This window comes from Dendrobates tinctorius, unplaced genomic scaffold (assembly GCF_039654945.1).
Source record: "Dendrobates tinctorius isolate UK_male_01 unplaced genomic scaffold, ASM3965494v1 ptg000045l, whole genome shotgun sequence".
In the NCBI taxonomy this organism is placed as follows: Eukaryota; Metazoa; Chordata; class Amphibia; order Anura; family Dendrobatidae; genus Dendrobates; species Dendrobates tinctorius.
The window spans coordinates 5771505-5784665 of record NW_027361713.1 but is presented as its reverse complement, the minus strand read 5'-3'; positions in this window follow the sequence as shown (position 1 = coordinate 5784665).

The window sequence follows — 13161 nt, the reverse complement described above, 5'->3', positions numbered from 1 at the left end:
TCTCTCCATCTGAACGTAACTATGATGTGGGGAATAGGGAACTGTTGGCCATGAAATGAGCATTTGAGGAGTGGAGACATTGGTTGGAGGGAGCTAAGCATCAAGTCGTGGTCCTCACTGACCACAAGAATTTGATTTACCTAGAGTCGGCTAAGCGCTTGAACCCTAGGTGGGCCTTGTTTTTTACACGTTTTGATTTTGTGGTTTCTTTTCTTCCTGGAACGAAGAATGTCAAGGCAGACGCCCTCTCTAGGAGCTTCTTTGCTGATTCTCCTGTGGTGACCAAGCCTGCTACCATCTTAGGCGAAGGGGTAGTTCTTTCTGCCATCTCGCCCGATTTGAGACGTGCTCTGGAAGAGTTCCAGGAGGACAAACCTGAGCGTTGTCCCAGTGGAAAGTTGTATGTTCCTGACCAGTGGAAGAAGAGAGTGATGTCAGAAGTTCATTGCTCTGCTTTGGCTGGTCATCCAGGTATTTTTGGTACTAGAGATCTCGTGAGTCGTTTTTTTTGGTGGCCCTCCTTGTCTCGTGATGTCAGGAATTTTGTGCAGTCCTGTGGGACGTGCTCCCGGTCTAAATCGTGTTCTCGCTCTAGTGGTTTGTTGATGCCTTTGCCTGTCCCCAAGAGGCCATGGACCCATATTTCAATGGATTTCATCTCTGATATGCCTGTCTCTCAAAGGATGACTGTTATTTGGGTGATTTGTGATAGGTTCTCTAAGATGGTTCATCTTGTACCACTCCCTAAGTTGCCGTCTTCCTCTGAGGTGGTGCCCCTGTTTTTACAACAGGTGGTTCGTTTGCACGGGATTCCTGAGAACATTGTATCTGACAGAGGAGTCCAGTTTGTGTCTAGATTTTGGAGAACTTTCTGTTCCAGGCTGGGAATTCAGTTGTCCTTCTCCTCTGCTTTTCACCCTCAGACCAATGGGCAGACAGAGAGAACAAACCAGACCTTGGAGTCATATTTGAGATGTTTTATTTCTGCTGATCAGGATGATTGGGTTTCATTTTTGCCCTTGGCCTAATTTGCTTTAAATAATAGAGCTAGTTCTGCCACTTTGATGTCACCTTTTTTTTGTAACTTTGGGTTTCATCCTTGATTTTCTTCAGGGCAGGTGGAGCCCTCTGCCTGCCCAGGTGTTGACACTGTGGTGGAGAGAATGCACCAGATCTGGGACCAAGTGGTGGATAAGTTATCTCTCTCCCAGGAAAAGGCCCAGCGGTTTTCCAACCGACATAGGACCATTGGTCCCCAGTTTAAGGTTGGTGATATGGTGTGGTTATCATCAAAAAATATTGCTATGAAGGTGGCTTCTCCTAAGTTTAAGCCTAGATTTATTGGACCTTACAAGATTTTGGAGATTATTAATCCGGTCTCTTTTCGTTTGGCTCTTCCTGTCACATTTAAAATCCATAATGTGTTCCATAAATCTTTGTTGAAGAGGTTTGTTGAACCTGTTGTTCCGGGGGTGGCACCTCCAGACCCTGTATTGGTTGAAGGTAACATGGAATATGAGGTAGAGAAAGTACTGGATTCCCGTCTGGCTAGACGGAGACTCCAGTATTTGGTTAAGTGGAAGGGTTATGGTCAGGAGGATAATTCCTGGGTCTCTGCCTCTGATATTCATGCCAAAAGATTGGTGCGTGCCTTTCATCGGGCTCACCCTGATCGCCCTGGTGGCGTAGTTGAGGGTTCGGTGACCCCTCCTCAAGGGGGAGGTACTGTTGTGAGTTCATTTTCCCCTTCATTACTGAGGCCCGAGGAACTCCCTCTTCTGGTAAAGAAAGGTAGTGAGCCTGATTATCAAACACCTGAGGCTGATGATGATGACTGGCTGAGTGGAGTTACTGACTGGATATAAGGCTGCCGACGCCCTTCTGCCCTGCGGGTGATTTCTCTGTGGGATCCTTGGAGACCAGTCTGAATTCCAGCTCCTCTAAAGCTAAGTTTGCTGCTCGGCCTTTTGCATTGGTGTTTTGACTTTGTTTTGCTTTGTTTTTCGGGATTTCTGCCATTCCCTGCTGGGGTGTGCTGAATTCCTTTAGCTCTGTCTTCTGAAAATACCTGAATGCTGATTTAGTTTTTGAAGCCTAGCTGCTTCAGGGCCTTTTTCATATCAGCTTGTTGGCTTATGTCTTTTATAGGGTTTTGGCAGATTACAGACAGCAGCCTTCCTGTCCTTTCCTATCTAGGTAGTTTTGGGCCCCGTCTTTGCTCAGTCTATCTTTCTGTCTGTGTTAGTGTTTTCATCTTGCTTCACCGTCATTATATGTTGGGGGCTGCCTATTGCTTTGGGGTCTGCTCTGGGGCAGTTTAGATTTCCCCTTTCTTTCCTTAGGCCTATTTAATTCTCCGGCTGTGATCGAGGGGTCTAGGGCATCGTAGGAACCCCCCACGGCTACTGCTAGTTGTGTTGATAGGTTCAGGGGTCTGCAATCTGATAGTTGCCAACTTCTCTGGTTTTCTGGACTTAGCTTGTATTTCTGTTTTTGCCTCCTATGGTGACTCATTCATAACAGTTAGGGCTAGGGTTAGGGTTAGGGCTGGGGTTAGGGCTAGGGTTAGGGTTAGGGCTAGGGTTAGGTCTGAGAGTAGGGTTAGGGGTGTGTTGGGGTTAGGGTTGGAGTTAGAATTGGGGGTTTCCACTGTTTGGGCACATCAGGTGCTCTCCAAATGCAACATGGCATCGTATCTCAATTCCAGCCAATTCTGAACTGAAAAAGTCAAATGGTGCTCCTTCCCTTCCAAGCTCTGCCATGCGCCCAAACAGTGTTTTACCATCCTCATATAGAGTATCAGCCTACTCAGGACAAATTGCAAAACAACTTTTGGGGTCCAATTTCTCCTGTTACCCTTAGGAAAATAAAAAATTGGGGGTAAAAATATCACTTTTGTGGAAAAAATGATTTTTTTTATTTTCACGCCCAGACGTTATAAACTTCTGTGAATCACTTGGGAGATTCAAAGTGCTCACCACACATCTAGATAAGTTCCGTGGAGGGTCTAGTTTCCAAAATGGGGTCAATTTAGTTTAGGTACATCAGGGGCTCTCCAAACGCACATGACACCCGCAGACCATTCCATCAAAGTCTGCATTCCAAAACGTCACTACTTCCCTTCCGAACCCCGACGTGTGCCCATACAGTAGTTTTCTCCCACATATGAGGTATCAGCGTACTCAGGACAAAAACTTTTGGGGTCTAATTTCTCCTGTTACACTTGGGAAAGTAAAACAATTGCGGACTAATTGATCATGTTTGTGGAAAAAATACGATTTTTTTTATTTTCATGCCCGGGCATTATAAACTTTTGTGAAGCCCTTGGGGGTTCAAAGTGCTCACCACACATCTAGATAAGTTCCTTAGGGGGTCTAGTTTCCAAAATGGGGTCACTTGTGGGGGCTTTCCACTGTTTAGGTACATCAGGGGCTCTCCAAAAGCAACATGACACCCGCAGACCATTCCATCAAAGTCTGCATTTCAAAACATCAATACTTCCCTTCCGAGCCCCGACGTGTGCCCATACAGTAGTAAAAAAAATTGAACCTGAAGTATTTTTTTTGTGAAAAAAAGTTAAATGTTCATTTCTTTTAAATATTCAAAAAATTCCTGTGACGCACCTAAAGGGTTAATAAGCTTCTTGAATTTGGTTTTGAGCACCGTAAGGGGTGCAGTTTTTAGAATGGTGTCACTTTTGGGTATTTTCTATCATATAGACCCCGCAAAGTGGCTTCAAATGTGATGTGGTCGGTAAAAATAAAATGGTGTTGCAAAAATGAGAAATCGCTGGTCAATTTTTAACCCCTAACAAAAAAAAATTTTGGTTCCAAAATTGTGCTGATGAAAAGTAAACATGTGGGAAATGTTACTTATCAAGTTTTTTGTGTGCTGTATCTCTGTGATGTAAGGGCATAAAAATTCAAAGTTGGAAAATTGCAAAATTTTCAAAATTTTCGGCAAATTTCCATTTTTTTCACAAATAAACGCAAGTTATTTGAATAAAATTTTACCACTAACATGAAGTACAATATGTCACGAGAAAACAGTGTCAGAATCACTGGGATCCATGGAAACGTTTCAGAGTTATTACCTCATAAAGGGACAGTGGTCAGAATTGTAAAAATTGGCCCGGTCATGAACGTTCAAACCACCCTTGGGGCTAAAAGGGGTTAAAGGTTATGATTTAATTGACTTTATGTGGGATACTCTCTAGGCTGTGTGCAAATTTGAAATCTTGGTATATATTTCCGGAGTCACACTCAGATGCTCACTCAGTCTGGGTTTGACCATAATAAAAAATGTTGTAAAAAAAGTACTGGATAACAAGATAGCAAGTATATACAGTATATTATAGGGTACAATTGAAATCTCCGTATACATAGTCCCGTAGTCAATCTCAGACGCTTACTCAGTATGGCTTTGACAGTAACACTAAATGTAGAACAAAGGTACTGTATAACAAGATACAAGCTATATCGAGTATAGGGTAAAAATTGGTATCTCCGATTCACCGTATATATAGAAGGCCTAAATTACACACGCTTACTCACTATGGATGATACCGTAATAAAAAATTTTGAGCAAAGGTACTGTATCAGCACATACCAGGTGTATCCAGTCTAGGGGTAATTGTAAATTTCCGTCTATACTTCTGGAGTCAGACACAGACACTCACAGGCTCGCTATGTATTACACCAGAATTTAAAAAGTAGAAAAAGGGAAAGGTATTCGAAGCGTACAACAGTATACAGTGTTGTAGTACTTTTAAATCTTCGTATATATTTCAATCTCAGTAAGCCAGTCCAGACTCTCCGCTACTGGAAACTACATGGATTCAAGTACAGACGAAAAGTCGAGTGTTAGCAGAAATTTGGCAATTACTCATTGCGGGAAAACCTCCCGGTAGATGTTGCAGAGGCGATGCAGACCCTCAATTACTGTGTCTGTGGTGACAGCGAAAACGGTTCTTTGTGAAGAAAGGATTGCTTTATCGCAGTAGGGTGGATCACATCACCGTTACTCGTCTCCATCAAATTGTGATCACAGTGAGAGATGTAGACATGGTCCTCACTGCCTATCATGATGTGTCTGGTCATTTTGGAGTGCAAAAGACAGAAGCCACAGGCCGTAGGTGATTCTACTGGATTGGCATGAGAGGAGACATTGAAAAATGGTGGCAGGAATGTCACACGTCTGTAAATATCACAACTGTGAAAGGTGACCATAAAGCACCGCTGCATCCGCTTGTAAGTTGACGTCTATTACAAATGGTAGCCATTGATCATCTGAAGGTAGAGGCCAACAGGACAGGCCATAGCTATCTCTTAACCATCATCGATCAATACACCAAATTTCTAGTGGCCGTCCTTGTGAAGGATTTAACTGGCCAGACTACACAGTGGTGGAGCAGGGAGAGGTAAGTATTGCAACTTGCAAGAGCTGTGGCCATGACCAAGCAGGGGGCACACTCGCGGGTGACGGTACTGGCACAGGGCCCCTCATAGTACGCTGGTGTGTCTGACAGCAAGTGGGCCCCCCCACCGTCAGAGACATTATATTGTACTATGAGGGGCCCTGTGCCAGTGCCTTTGGCCATCAGTGGGCCCATCCACCTGTTCAGAGCAACGGCACTTGCTCGGGTGCGCCAGGGGTTGACCCCAGCCCTTGGGGGGAGGGCAGCCCAGTTAGGGAGGTTTAAAATATGGCATATGTTGATGTGTAGGCTGGACATTCAGCTGCTGCAAATAGCGGAATTGGGCAAGTTCGAGAAAGAGTAGGACAAAAGCGAGGCAGTTTTCTGGCAACCTATGTGTCATCAGGGGAAGGTGGGACAAAATCCTTTGAAACCTATGCATGGTTCATTTTAATGAAGGTTAGATCATCAACATTTTGGGTCAACAGACGGGTCTTTTTTTCTGTCAGGATTGATCCAGCAGCACTGAAGACTCTTTCAGATAACACACTAGCAGCAGGGCAAGCGAGCTCCTGTAAGGCATAGTGTGCCAATTCAGGCCAGGTGTCAAGTTTAGAGGCCTAATAGTCAAAGGGAAATGACCTGTGAGGGAGAACATCAATATGGGAGGAAAAGTAGTTTGCAACCATAGTTGACAACTGCTGTCTCCTGTCAATTGTAATCGATGCAGTATTAGCAGTCATGTGAGCGGTACTTGAGAAATCATTCCACAACATGGTCATTAAACCCCTGTCTCCAACGCCACTTCGGCTGTGTGCACCACGAACACCTCTTCCATTGTGCCCACTACAGCTCGTGGGCGAACCAGCACCGCTGCTGTGTGCTGGGAAAGCCTCAAACAAATGGTTTACCAGAGTTGCTTGTTTGTTAGCCAATATTATCTCTAGGTTCTCCTGTGGCATGATGCTGTGTAATTTGCCTTGGTAGCGTGGATCGAGGATGCTGGCCAGCCAGTAGTCATCATCCTTCATCATTTTGGCAATGCGGTGGTCCCTTTTTAGGATCCGCAAGGCATAATCGCACATGTGGACCAATGTTCCAGGTGTCAAAAATGCACTGCCACTGCTGGGTGGAGGAGCACTTTCTGGCAAATCCACATCCTTACAGTCACGCACAAACACTGTACCTGACCTTGGAACACCAACATTTTCTCTTGCCCCTTGAGAAGCATCCTCCTGCCCAAAATAATCATCCCCCTCATCCTCCTTCTCTTCTTCCTCCACCTCGTTCAGGACAGTTCCCTGACCAGACAATGGCTGACTGTCAGCAAGGCTTCCCTCCTCCTCCTCCTCCTCCTGTTCCTCCGCTGCAGATGTCAGATCCTTAACGTGCGTCAAACTTTGCATGAGCAGACGCATAAGTGGGATGCTCATGCCTATGATAGCGTCGTCTGCGCTTACCACCCGTGTGCATTCCTCAAAACACTGAAGGACTTTACAGAGGTCTTTCAGCTTTGACCACTGCACACCTGACAATTCAATGTCTTCCTTCAAACTGCCTGCCCGTGTAACCTCCCACAAATGCATTACAGCCTGCCTCTGTTCGCACAGCCTCTCAACCATGTGCAGGGTGGAGTTCCACCTTGTTGCAACATCTATGATTAGGGGTGAGGTGGAGCAATCGCTGCAGCTTCTGCATACGAGTGGAGTGGACTTTTGAGCATCGGATGTGCAAGCACAGTCTTCGCACCTTATGGAGCAGGGATGTTAACTCCGGATAATTATTAAGGAAGCACTGCACCACCAGGATCAAAGTGTGAGCCAGGCAAGGTATGAGTGTGAGTTTTGCACGGGCTATGGCTGCCACAAAATTACGTCCGTTATCACTGACTACATTGCCTGGCTCAAGATGTAGAGTGCCCAGCCATGACTCAGTTTGTCGCTGCAAGTAGTTGGCCAATACCTCTGCGGTATGTCTGTTGTCGCCCGAAGACATCATCTTTAACACAGCCTGCTGACGCTTACCACTAGCTGTTTCATAGTGGGACACCTCATGTGCAACACTGCCAGCTGCGGATGGAGTGCTCGTACGACTGCGCACTGTGGACGAGCTTTCGCTGATAGAGGAGGAGGATCGAAAGCCTACAGCAAACTGTTTCCTATACCATGGGCTAGGCAGCACTGTTCCACCGCCGCTGTCCCCAGTGGAGCCTGCATCCACCACATTAACCCAGTGCTCAGTAATGGACACGTAATGGCCCTGGCCATGCCTACTGGACCATGCATCTGTTGTGAGGTGCACCTTTCCACTCACTGACTGTTTTAGTGCATGGACAATGTGGTCATTCACATGCCGGTGGAGGGCAGGGATGGCTTTTCGAGAAAAGAAGTGCCGACTGGGTAGGTCATAGCGTGGGACAGCGTAGGCCATGAGCTCGCGGAAAGCTTCGCTTTCAACAAAACGGTAGGGCATCATCTCTAATGAGATTAGTTTGGCAATGTAGGCGTTCAAACACAGTGTACGCGAATGAGAGGATGAGTACTTTCTTGTCCTACTCAGAGTGTCTGGTAGGGTGAGCTGGACTGGAGAGCTGCATATGGGGGAAGTAGCGGTGGACTGGACAGAGTGAGAGGGGGTTGGTGATGGTATTGGTGGTGATGGCCTAGATTCAGTGTTGTGTTGCAAAACCATTGTGATTCCCTGAGTGCTTTGGCCTTGCGACGACACCTCAACATTTAGTGCTGGTGGTGTGCTTAACGGTGCCGGTGGTCTTACAGTAGGGGAAGCGATGGAGCGTTGCTGGCTACCTTCAGTCGGAGCAGGTGCACATGTGCTACCTGAGGTTTTGTAGTCCGTCCACGCTTGCAAGTGCATGTTGATTAAATGTCTAAGCATGCAACTGGTATTCAAATTTCTGAGATGTTTACCTCGGCTAAAGGTCCTTCTGCACATCTTACAGGTAACCTTTGACTCATCAGTAGGATTTTGGACAAAGAAGCGCCACACTGCACTCTTCCTACTATGGTATACATTTTCTGGCCTTGCACGCTGTGCTAAGTTGACCATCTGGCCAAGCTGTCCTGCAACTCTTTTAGTTTTTGGTCCACGTTTTTGGACAGCTACGGGCCTGCCAGATAACCGCTGCTGCAATGTCAATGCCTGCTGCGGATCCTTCTCCTTATCTGAGCTATTGCCAGCACCACCCTCCTCCCCCAATGGATGCTAATCCGGGTCAAGAACTGGGTCATCCATCACCTCCTCTTCTAAGTCATCGGCACCTTCCTCTTTACCTTCCTCTGTGTCATCGTGTAAGGTGGTATAGTATGCGGGAAGGGGCACCTGAGTTTCATCAGGGTCAGATTCTGGCTCAGTAGACAGCGAGGGCAATGTAGTGCTCTGGGTACATGTACCAGCAGAATCATCTAACAGTGGCTGTGCATCAGTGCACTCCATGTCAGATTCATCTTGGACTGGGGAATTCAGGATTTGACTGGATAACCCAGGCATGGTATGTGAAAAGAGCTCCATAGAGAAATTTGAAGTGTGGCCTGCCGCATCCTTAACTTTTGGTGGGGGTGAAGGACACAAGGAAAGGTCTTTTTCCTGACCAGAACCCTGCACTGATGACTCCGTGCTTGCAGGTTTCGAACGTTCAGAAGTGGAGGCAATAGAGCTGGTGGCTGTTTCAGCAATGTACGCCAAAACCTGTTCCTAATGCTCTGGCTTTAAGAGCGGTTTTCCTACTCCAAGAAAAGGGAACCTTACAGGCCTTCTTGGGCCAGACGATGACGCAGGCTCAACACCTCCTGCCTTAGCTGCTATTGTGCTTTTGCCAGAACCAGCCGATGCACCACCACCATCATTACCAGCTGCGCCCCCCTACCCATGACCGCGGCCTCTAGCACCATACTTCCTCATGTTTGGGAAAATGTACCAAAAATACCAGCAGAGAGATGGTACTGTATGAGGAGCGTTCAGCTGTGTAAGGTGTATTAAAAAAATTAAATCTACGTATATATTTTGTTAGTCAATTATGCTCTCCCAGTATGTATTTGACCATAATCCAACAAGCAGATATACGGAATTGTATCAGAAGTGTACAGCTGTATATGTTTTTATGTAACTAACAATCTCCCTATATTTATTTATGGAGTGTTACAAACACACGCTGACTCTGTATAGATGTGACTGTAATGCGAACGGCAGACATACAATACTGTTTGATAGAGTTGAGCGAAACGGGTCGGTCAATTTCAAAAGTCGCCGACTTTTGGCAAAGTCGGGTTTCATGAAACGAAACCCGACCCTAGGATAAGGTCGGCCACGAGGTCGGCGACTTACGCGCCAAAGTCGCGTTTCAAAAGTTTGTTTTGCGCTCTTTTTCAGCCAATCAGGATCCACGGACACTGTGAGCAACGTGATGACATAGGCACGGGTCACCACCATCTTTCAGAAGGGCATGCAAGTGATTGGCTTGCTTTGGTGGGCGTCACAGGGGGTATAAAAGGGCGTGCACGCTGACCGCCATCTTACTTCTGCCGATCTTAGCATAGGGAGAGGTTGCTGCTGATTCTGTAGGGAGAGCGTTAGGCAGGGAAGAAGAAAAAAAAACTGCTTCTGCTGCTAGCAATTGTGCCTGTACAACACACCAGTCACTGTGTGTGCAGTGCAAGGAGAGGCTATATTGTGGTGTATCAGTGGTGTTGGTTGTTGGGCTGCCTTCTAAGGCTTCCTGACAGCTGCATTGCTGTTTACCCACTGCTCTGCAAACTGCTTTTTTAAAAGCAATCCCAATTTTTTTTTTTTGTCCTGCTGAGGTACTGAGCGTGCATTTTTTCACACCATACAGCGGTGTACGCTCCTCACACAGTACCGTGTAACGGCTGTTATCACAGCCACAGTGAAGCTATCTGTGTCACTCTGTGAGAATAAGTCGAGGACATGTTCCGTTCTTACAGACCTGCACTCTAGGGAGATTCCTATTCTGCCCAATTCTACATACACCTTGTAGTTTGTGATACACTAGCCAATTTCTGCCTGTGACATAGCGCTCAGATATTCAGTGGGCCTCACACAATCCAAAAGTGTCCAGTGTCCACAAGTGTCTGCAGAAATTCAAAATCTCACTTATCCTCTAGTCACTTTGGTCACAGCTGTGCCATCGAGCCTGTGACATAGCGCTCAGATATTCAGTGGGCCTCACACAATCCAAAAGTGTCCAGTGTCTGCAGAAATTCAAAATCTCACTTATCCACTGTCCAGACTTATAGAAACATACAGGCCATTAACACCCAGAAACTTCTGAAGAACTTGCAGTCTTCATTGGCCCCTATCTCCTCCCTCTCATGTCCTGATTCTGCATTGAAGCTTTACAATGAAACACTTCAAAGTGCCCTGGATGAATTTGCACCCCCTATAAATAGAACACCACAACGCAGACGGCGACAACCCTGGCACACGGTGCAAACACGTTTCCTGCAGCGGTGCTCCAGGTGCGCCGAACGTCTGTGGAGAAAATCCAATCTACACGAAGATTTCATCCATTTTAAGTTTATGCTTAGAACATACAACACTGCCCTTCACCTCTCCAAACAAACCTATTTCAACACCCTCATCATCTCACTGTCCAATAACCCGAAACGTCTCTTTGACACTTTTCATTCTCTACTCAATCCAAGAGTACAGGCCCCAACCACGGAGCTCCGAGCTGACGATCTGGCCAATTACTTCAAAGAAAAAATTGACCAGATCCGACAGGAAATTATCTCCAAATCCCCTCATACCATGCACTGTCCTCCCTCCCCCACTGCATCTAACTCACTCTCTGATTTTGAACCAGTCACAGAAGAAGAAGTAAGCAGGCTCCTTGCATCTTCTCGCCCAACTACTTGCACCAGTGACCCATTTCCGTCACATCTCCTCCAGTCCCTTTCCCCTGCTGTCACCCCTCACCTAACTAAAATATTTAACCTCTCTCTCTCTTCTGGTATTTTTCCCTCCTCATTTAAGCATGCCATCATACATCCACTACTTAAAAAACCATCCCTCGACCAAAACTGTGCCGCTAACTATAGACCTGTCTCTAATCTTCCCTTCATCTCTAAACTCCTGGAACGCCTGGTCCACTCCCGTCTTATCCGATATCTCTCAGAAAACTCTCTTCTCGACCCTCTCCAATCCGGTTTCCGCTCTTTACACTCCACTGAAACTGCCCTCACTAAAGTCTCTAATGATCTGCTAACAGCTAAATCAAATGGTCATTACTCCATGCTAATTCTCTTGGATCTCTCTGCAGCATTCGACACTGTGGATCATCAGCTCCTCCTCACTATGCTCCATTCCATTGGCCTCAAGGACACCGTTCTCTCCTGGTTCTCCTCCTATCTCTCCGACCGCTCCTTTACTGTTTCTTTTGCCGGCTCCTCCTCCTCTCACCTTCCCCTTACTGTTGGGGTTCCTCAAGGATCGGTTCTAGGCCCCCTCCTCTTCTCCTTGTACACTGCCCCTATTGGTCAAACAATCAGTAGATTTGGTTTCCAGTACCATCTCTATGCTGATGACACCCAATTATACGCTTCTTCTCCTGACATCACGCCAGCCTTTCTAGAAAACACTGGCGATTGTCTAAACGCTGTGTCTAATATCATGTCCTCACTATATCTGAAACTCAACCTGTCAAAGACTGAACTCCTTGTGTTTCCTCCCGCTACTAATGTACCTACACCCGACATTGCCATTTCCGTGTGTGGTTCCACTATTACTCCCCAGCAACATGCCCGCTGTCTTGGGGTCATACTTGATTCCGAGCTTTCCTTTGCCCCCCACATTCGATCACTGGCTCGCTCTTGTCATCTGCACCTCAAAAACATTTCTAGAATTCGACCTTTTCTTACTTTTGACTCTGCAAAAACTCTTACTGTTTCTCTTATTCATTCTCGTCTCGACTATTGTAACTCTCTTCTAATCGGTCTCCCTCTTACCAAACTCTCCCCTCTCCAATCTGTCTTGAATGCTGCAGCCAGGATCATATTCCTCACCAATCGTTACACCGATGCCTCTACCTTGTGCCAGTCATTACACTGGCTACCCATCCACTCCAGAATTCAGTATAAACTTATTACCCTCACCCACAAAGCCCTCCATGGCTCAGCACCACCCTACATCTCCTCCCTTGTTTCAGTATACCACCCTACCCGCGCCCTCCGTTCTGCTGATGACCTGAGGTTAGTATCCTCAATAGTCAGAACCTCCCACTCCCGTCTCCAAGACTTTACACGTGCCGCGCCAATTCTTTGGAATGCACTTCCCAGGTCAATACGATTAGTCCCCAATCCCCACAATTTTAAGCGTGTCCTGAAAACGCATTTATTCAGACTGGCCTATCGCCTCAACACATTAACCTAACCTATCCCTGTGTGGCAGAGCCAAAAGTTTTACCATAACCAGGTTCCCAGCATCATGTTCCCACATGCTTTATGCATCCATTAGCCCTCTGTGTCTGTACTGTTACACACTTAACATTATGGCTGGTCCATACAATCAGGGCAACTGTTACCACCCACCTTTCGTGTCTACCTCTTTCCTCATAGACTGTAAGCTTGCGAGCAGGGCCCTCACTCCTCTTGGTATTTGTTATAATCTACTGTATGTGATTATTGTTATGCTGTAATGTCTATTGTCTGTACAAATCCCCTCTGAAACGTAAAGTGCTGCGGAATATGTCGGCGCTATAAAAATAAAATTTA